The sequence below is a fragment of the Rhincodon typus genome, unplaced genomic scaffold, assembly GCF_021869965.1.
Source record: "Rhincodon typus isolate 14 unplaced genomic scaffold, sRhiTyp1.1 hic_rhity00001079, whole genome shotgun sequence".
NCBI classification, from domain to species: domain Eukaryota; kingdom Metazoa; phylum Chordata; class Chondrichthyes; order Orectolobiformes; family Rhincodontidae; genus Rhincodon; species Rhincodon typus.
In genome coordinates this window covers 25,451-33,040 of record NW_025966717.1, presented here as the reverse complement: position 1 = coordinate 33,040, position 7,590 = coordinate 25,451, and positions in this window count along the sequence as shown.

The following is a 7,590-nucleotide window of genomic DNA, read 5'->3' as shown; positions in this document are numbered from 1 at the left end:
CCTTCTGAAATCAGATACATTTCATATATCAGTCCAATACTGTACTGCTACAATAGCCTCCAGATCAAGTATCATACTTTTAATGCATCAGAAACAATGCCAAGGTCATAAATCCGATGCCATCTAACAGACAGACCAGGGAAGGTGACAAACTAAGTTACGAAGGACCAAATTTCCCACAGCTGACTGGCACTATTTCAATGCTGCGCTAAGAAAATTAAGGCTTACTCGAGACTGAATATTAATAAACAGTATCACAACACTGATGCAGTGGAGGGAATCGAAAGTAATCAGTAGAAAAGTATGGTTAGGCATTGCTGATTGAACAGAGATATAGTGTAGAGAAAGAGCTGAATGTCATCTGTAAATACAGAATCAGTATTTATGTTTGTGGGTGATGTCAACAAGCAGCAATATGGAGGTAAGGAAAAGGAGCTACAAAAGAAGAATTCCTGGAGAATTCTAGCTCAAGCCCTCCAACCCTGGCTAGGTGCTTGTAAATCTTTTCTGAACCCTTCCAAGTTTCACAACATCTTTCCTATCGCAGGGGGACCAAAACTGAATGCAGTATTCCAAACTTGGCTTCACCAACATCCTGTACGACTGGAACATGATGTCTCAACTCCTATACTCAATGCACTGACCAATAACGGCAAGCGTACCAAACACCACCTTCGCTACACTGTCTACCTGTGACTCCACTTTCAAGGAACTATGAACCTGCATTTCGAGGTCTCTTTGCTCAGCAACACTTCCCAGGGCCTTACCATCAAGTGTACAAGTCCTGCCCTGATTTGCCATAACAAAATGTAGTACCTCACATTATCTAGATTAAATACTATCTGCCACTCCTCAATCCATTGGGCGATATGATCGAAGTCCCATTGTACTCTCAGATAACCTTCTTCGCTGTCCACTACACCACCAATTTTGGTGTTATCTGCAAATGTACAAACCATACCTCAGATATTCATATTTAAATCACTTACATATATGTCAAAAAGCAGTGGACCCAGCACCCAATCCTTGCGGCATACTGCTGGCCACAGACCTTCAGCCCGAAAAGCATACCTCCACTACCACCACCCTCTGTCTACAATGAAGGAAGAAAAATCTTCCAAAGCTCATGAAGGCAAGTTTCTCTTCCTAAAATCCTCTCTTGGTTGAACTATTTGGAAACCTGGAAGCTTCTATATATCACATTCTATTTCTATGTCTACCTTGTACACCGTGAGAACCTAAACTGTGAATGCTTTAAGACTTCAATCCAAGCCAAAACTTGCTTTGAAAAACTTAAACTGTTTACAGCCATCATCAGTCTGATTTAGTGAAAATAGACCAATGGGATTGAGAGAATTTGCCAAATTGTGTCTCAATTTTCAGTGTTATTTCTTGTCACATTTTAGCATACCCTTACAAGTTGTTTCTATTCAAATAATCAGCTACTGCCTTCTTGAATGCCTCTTTTGACTCTGCCTCCAACACATTTCCAGACAAATAATCCAGCATTCAACCATGCATTCAGTCTTTTTTCTCCTGATCACATTTGAAAATCATATTAAATCTGTCATCTCATTCTTAAACCTTTTTAAGGACCTGGAACAGTTTTTCCTCATCTACCGTACATAGATCATTCATGAATGCCTAGAAGGCAGTTAAGAGTTAATCACATTGAAATTCTGAAGCAAGCAGCTTATCTCCTGAATCCCCAAAGTTAAACTATAAATTGCAAGCAATGAGCATGATGGAAAACTTTTCAATTTCCAAGTGGAGTACAGGTCCAACTCAAGACGTTTGACACCATTCAGGACAAAACAGTTGGCTTGATCACACCTCATCATTCACTCCCTCCACCAACGCAGCAGTATGCACTAGTCACAAGATGCAGTGCAGAATTTAGCAAGGCTACCTTGACAGCATTTTACAAACACATGATCTCTATCACTCAAAGGGGCAAGGGCTGCAGCCATAACGTGCAAGGTTCTTTCCAAGCCACATCTTTCTGATACGGAACGAAAACAATTGTTCATTTACTGTCGCTCAAAACCTTGGAAGTTCCTAACAGCACGGTGGGAACACAAATATCATACAAAACACACAAATTAGAAGCAGCAATTGGTCTGCTTTACTACCTTAGCCTTCTCTACCATTTAACCAGATTGTGCTGATATCCTTGTGGTCTTAGATCCACATTTCTGCTCATCCCTGGCAGCCGATGATTCCATTGTTAATCAAGAATCTACCCAAATTACTCTCAGGACCTGATTATTAGTTTTTTGTAATTGATACACCGAGGGAGTCCCACAGAGTTCTCCAATCTCTCTCCATTGAAGTAGCCTGCTGCTCATCTATCCCTTGCCTTGCCTGTTTTAAAACTGACTTGCATGACTTCAAAACCAGTTGGACATCTGTTTCAAAATTTTAGAAACTTAACTTTCCACCTATCCTAAACCCACTGATGTTTGGAGGTTAAAATTACCCACGTATATTTGAACATTGGATAATTCATTGAAGTAAAAACATTCTGCAGCTTGCTCTTTTTCTGTGAAGTTCAAAATCCCAATTCTTATCTGCAGTTATTATGGTGAACTTCATTATATTTTTGGTCAAAGCTAAATAGTTAGAGAGCCCTTCTAGCAAACAACTTGGACAGCAACCGAAAAAGAGGGTCACCTAGGCAGTTGGATGATAGACGTTGCAGAGGCAAGTGTCTGAGGTGTCAGTGGGGGAGCTCTTTGGAGCAAGTGATCTCAATTTTATTAGTTATGGAAAAGGTTAGAACAGATCAAAAAGTTCAAGTTCTAAATTGGAATAAGGCCAATTTTGACAGTGTTAGTCACGAACTTTCAAAAGTTGATTGAGGGAACTATTTACAGGTAAAGGGACAGTTAGGAAGTGGGAGGCTTTAAAAATGAGATAACGAGACCTCAGACAGTACGTTCCTGTTAGTGTGAAGGGCAAGGCTGGTAGGTGTAGGGAACGCTGGACAACTGGAGACATTGAGGCTCTGCTCAAGAAAAAAAAGAGAAAAATGTCAGGTTTCAACAGCAGGCATCAAGTAAATCCTTGGAGGAGAGCAATAGCAATAGGAGTATATTTGAGAGGGCAAAAAGGGGACATAAGATAGCTCTAGCAAACAGAGTTCGGAGAATCCAGAGAGATTCTATAAGTACATTAAGGCCAAGAGTAACTAGGGAGAGAACAGGGCACCCTAAAGATTAACATGGCTGTCTATGTATGGAAACACAGGAGATGGACCAGAAACTAATCAAATATTTCGTGTCAATATTTACTGTGGAGGAGGACATGGAAATTAGGGAACTTGGGGAAATAAATAGTGATGTCTTGAAAAGAGTTCATATTACAGAAGAGGTGGTGTGGGAGATCTTAGAATACATAAAGGTAGATATATTTTCCCAGATCTGTGTGTGAGACTAGGAAAGAGACTGCTGGGCCCCTTGCTGAGATATTTATATCATCGACAGACAGCATGGGTGAAGACTGGGGCCAGGCTAATTTGGTGCCATTATTTAAGAAAGGCTGAGAGCAAAAGCCAGGGAACTATAGACCAGTGAGCCTTACTTCAGTGGTGGGTAAGTTGGAGGGGATTCTGAGGGACAGGATACACGTGTATTTGGAAATGCAAACACTGATTAGAGATAGTCAGCATAGTTTTGTGCATGGGAAACTGTGGCTCACTAACTGGTCACCTCTTCAAAAAAATCTCAAAGAAGATTGATGAAGGCAGTGGTCAGACATTATCTACATGGTCTTCAGCAAAGCATTCGACAAGGTAGACTGGTTAGTAAGGTTAGATCACATGGGCTACAGGGGGATTTAGCCAACTGGATACAAAATTGACCTGAATGTAGAAGACAGAGGGTGATGGTAGTGTGTTACTGTTTGGACTACAGGCCTGTGACCAGAAATGTGCCAACAAGGATCACTGCTGGTCTCACTGCTTCTCGTCTTTTGTATAAATGATTTGGATGTGAATATAGGAGACATGGTTAATAAGTTTGCAGATGACACCAAAATAGGTAGTGTGGTGGAAAGCAAGACTCTCTCAGAGTACAACAGGACCTTGATCAAATGGGCCAATGGGCCGAGGAATGACAGATGGAGATTATTTAGATAAACGTGGGGCGGTTACATTTTGGTAAGGCAAACCAGAGCGGGATTTATTCAGAGGCGTGTTTCCAATCAAAGAAACCGAGGGGTGCAGGTGCACGTATCCTTAAATGTGAAGTCGTAGGTAAACAGGGTGGTGAATGTGGCGTTTAGCATGCTTGCCTTCGCTGGTTAGAACACTTAGTATAGGCGTTGGGACGTCATATTGCAGCTGTACAGGATATTTGTGACGCCACTTTTAGAATACCACGTACAATTCTGGTCACCCTTCCATAGGAAGGATGCTATTAAACATGAGAGTGTGCAGATAATATTTACAACAACGTTGCCAGAACTAGAGGGATTGAGTCATGGGGAGAGGCTGAATAGGCTGGAGCTTTTTCCTCTGGAACTTTGGAGGCTAAGGGGTAGCCATTTAGAGGTATATGAAATCATGAGGGACATGGATAAGGTGAATAGCCAGATCTTTCGCCACGGGTGGAGTCGTCCAAAACCAGAGGGCACAGATTTAAGGTGGGAGGGGAAAGATTTAAAAAGGACCTGGGGAGTAACTTTTTCACACAGACAGTGGTGCATGTATCAAAACAGCTGCCAGAGGAAGTGGTGGAGATAAATACAATTACATCCATTCAGATACCTTTTAGGGTTTAGAGATATATGGGCCAAATGGGACTAGGTCAGATTGGACAGCTGGTCGGTGCATACGAGTTGGAATGAGTCTGCTCCCGTGTTGAGTAGCTCTACTTCTCCCTTAAAAGTAACGAATGGCCTAAACCTCCGCTGCTCTACAGGGCAGAGAGTTCCAAAGACCTCTTCTAGGAGGAAGAATTCCTCCCTATCTCCAAATAAACGGGAGACCCATTGTTCCTAATCCATATCCCTTCATGCTGGTTCCTCCGACAAGGAGAGAGCATCTTTCATCATTCACCCTGTCAAATTCCAAGAAGACCTTGTGTTCCTTTTGAACTATATCTCATTCTCGAATAGATACTATGGACAGACTAACCTTTCCTCTTAAAATAATCCCTCCATCCAGGAATCAGTCAAGTGACCTTCTTGGAACAGTTCCTAATAGATTTGTATCATTTCTTACACAAGACTAAAACTATACACAGCATTCCACCGACATTCTGCACAACTACAGCAAAATATTCTTAGTCTTATATTCAATTCTGCTTACAACAAATAACATTGCATTTCTCTTCCCATCCATCGCTTGCTGTACATGCATATTGACTTGGTAACTCAAGCACCAGCACACTAAGATTTCTCTGCATCTCAGAAGTTCTATCACAGCAGCAATAACATGTTCTCTTCTTTCCAGGATTCACGTTTTGCTGCACGATATGCGATCTGCTAAAAACTTTTGCCCACTCATTATACTTATCCATAGTCCTTTGTACACTCGTGTTCTCTAATCAACTTATTTTCCTGTCATTGTATCATTGACAAATTTAGCCGTACATTAGGTGTCTGCTTCATCCAAGCCATTTATACAGATTGTAAACCAGAGGTCCCAACACTGATTCCTTGCAGCATCCAGCCAACCTGAAAAATATTTTATGCCATCCTCTGCTTCTGATTATCAAGCAATTCTTCTATCCATGCTAATATGTTGCCCCTACATGATAAGCTGCTATTTCATCTAATAACATTTGATGTGACACCTTGACAAATACCTTCTGGAAATCCAAATACAGTGCAGCCATTGGCTGCCCTTTATCTTGATACTTCCTCAATAACATTAATAAATTAGTCAAACATGATTTCCCTTTTACAAAGCCAGCTTGATTCCACTTGATCGCATGAAGATTTTCAGAGTGCTGTGCTACAACCCCTGCAATAGAATCCAGCATATTGGACTTCAGCAGCTGACAAATGCAACTCCTCAATAGTAATAAAGAATGGGCCATGAAATTCTGACTTTGCAGTGATATTCACATTCTGTGAAAGAATAAGCAAAATGGTGGTAGGGGATTTTTGATTGTTTTCCAAGTAGGAATGGGGAAATACATTAGCCTTGTAATTGGGAGTACAAGTTGCCTACAAAATTACATTTAGTGTCAAGACAGAGACATGAGGAAAGTGCTAGGAATTGAATTCCACCATTCGCACTATTAGTACGAACGCTTGGATTCAATCAAAATGGCCAATTGCTATCCAGAATAGAGTTACAGAGCTGTACAGCATGGAAACAGACCCTTCAGTCCAACTTGTCCATGCTGACCAGATATCCTTAATTACTCTAGTCCCATCTGCCAGCATTTGGCCCATATCCCTCTAAACCTTTCCTATTCATATACAGGACCAGTTGCCTTTTAACCTTGTAACTGTACCAGCCTCCACCAATTCCTCTGGCAGCTCATTCCATGTAGGCACCACCCACTGAAAAGGTTGCCCCTTAGATCCCTTTTAAATCTTTCCCCTCTCACCTTAAAACTATGCCCTCTAGTTTTGGATCCCCCTCCCCTCACCCTGCAGAAAGACCTTGGCAATTCACCCTATCCATGTCCCTCATGATTTTATAAACCTCAAAAGAGGTCACCCCTCAGCCTCCAATGCTCCAGGGAAAATAGCCCCAGCCTATTCAACTTCTCCCTATAACTCAAACCCTCTAACCCCGACAACATCCTTGTAAATCCTTTTTGAACCTTCCAAGTTCCACAACATCCTTTCTATAGGAGGGAGACCTGCATACAGTATTCCAAAAGTAGAAAACACTTTCACTAGTTTTCTTTAATGAGCTCAAAACTAAACCATGATCAAGTTGCAAAACTGGCCAACAACTAAGCTTTAAACCAGAATTAAAACAACATCCACTTTAATCCCCAACAAACATTCAAATTGGCAGAGATGTTATTTATAAAGAGCAAAAAAGATAAAATACCTTTACTGGCCAATACTCTGAAAAATAAAAGATTAACTTGCCAAACACTCAGTCTACCAGGTTTCTTGCTGACTAATTCAAATTGCTGAAGGCATAAATTGATAGAAGACCTTCCAATCAAGCTTTGGCTATAGAGAAAATGGGCTAGACCCAAGTCTTTAGAAAGCAGTCAGAACTCAACATTTCAGGGTTAGCAATGTAGTCAAGATATTGTGATATGGAAATTTGACCAGGTTCCTAAATACTTCAACCAAAGGATCATTTCAGCAGGGAAAGCACTTGCCTTCACCACAGGTTTTGAAAGATTTGTTCCTTCTAATTCCCTGGACTTTGAAACAGAAACTAAGACTAAACAGAATTGCTAAGATCAGTACAGTGGCCCAGAGTTTCTTCCAACCAGTTTTTCCAGCAATTAAGGGCAATAAAACAGCTCTCTTATTTCACTAACATCTTTGCTTGACGTTCTTCAGAAGTTACTTGACCTTCTGTAATTAGTGACGGTTTAGAGCTCTTTACTCAACTGTCTGACTTCATTTTTTGTTTATTGCTGTATAGTCACTGTTGTTTTTAGT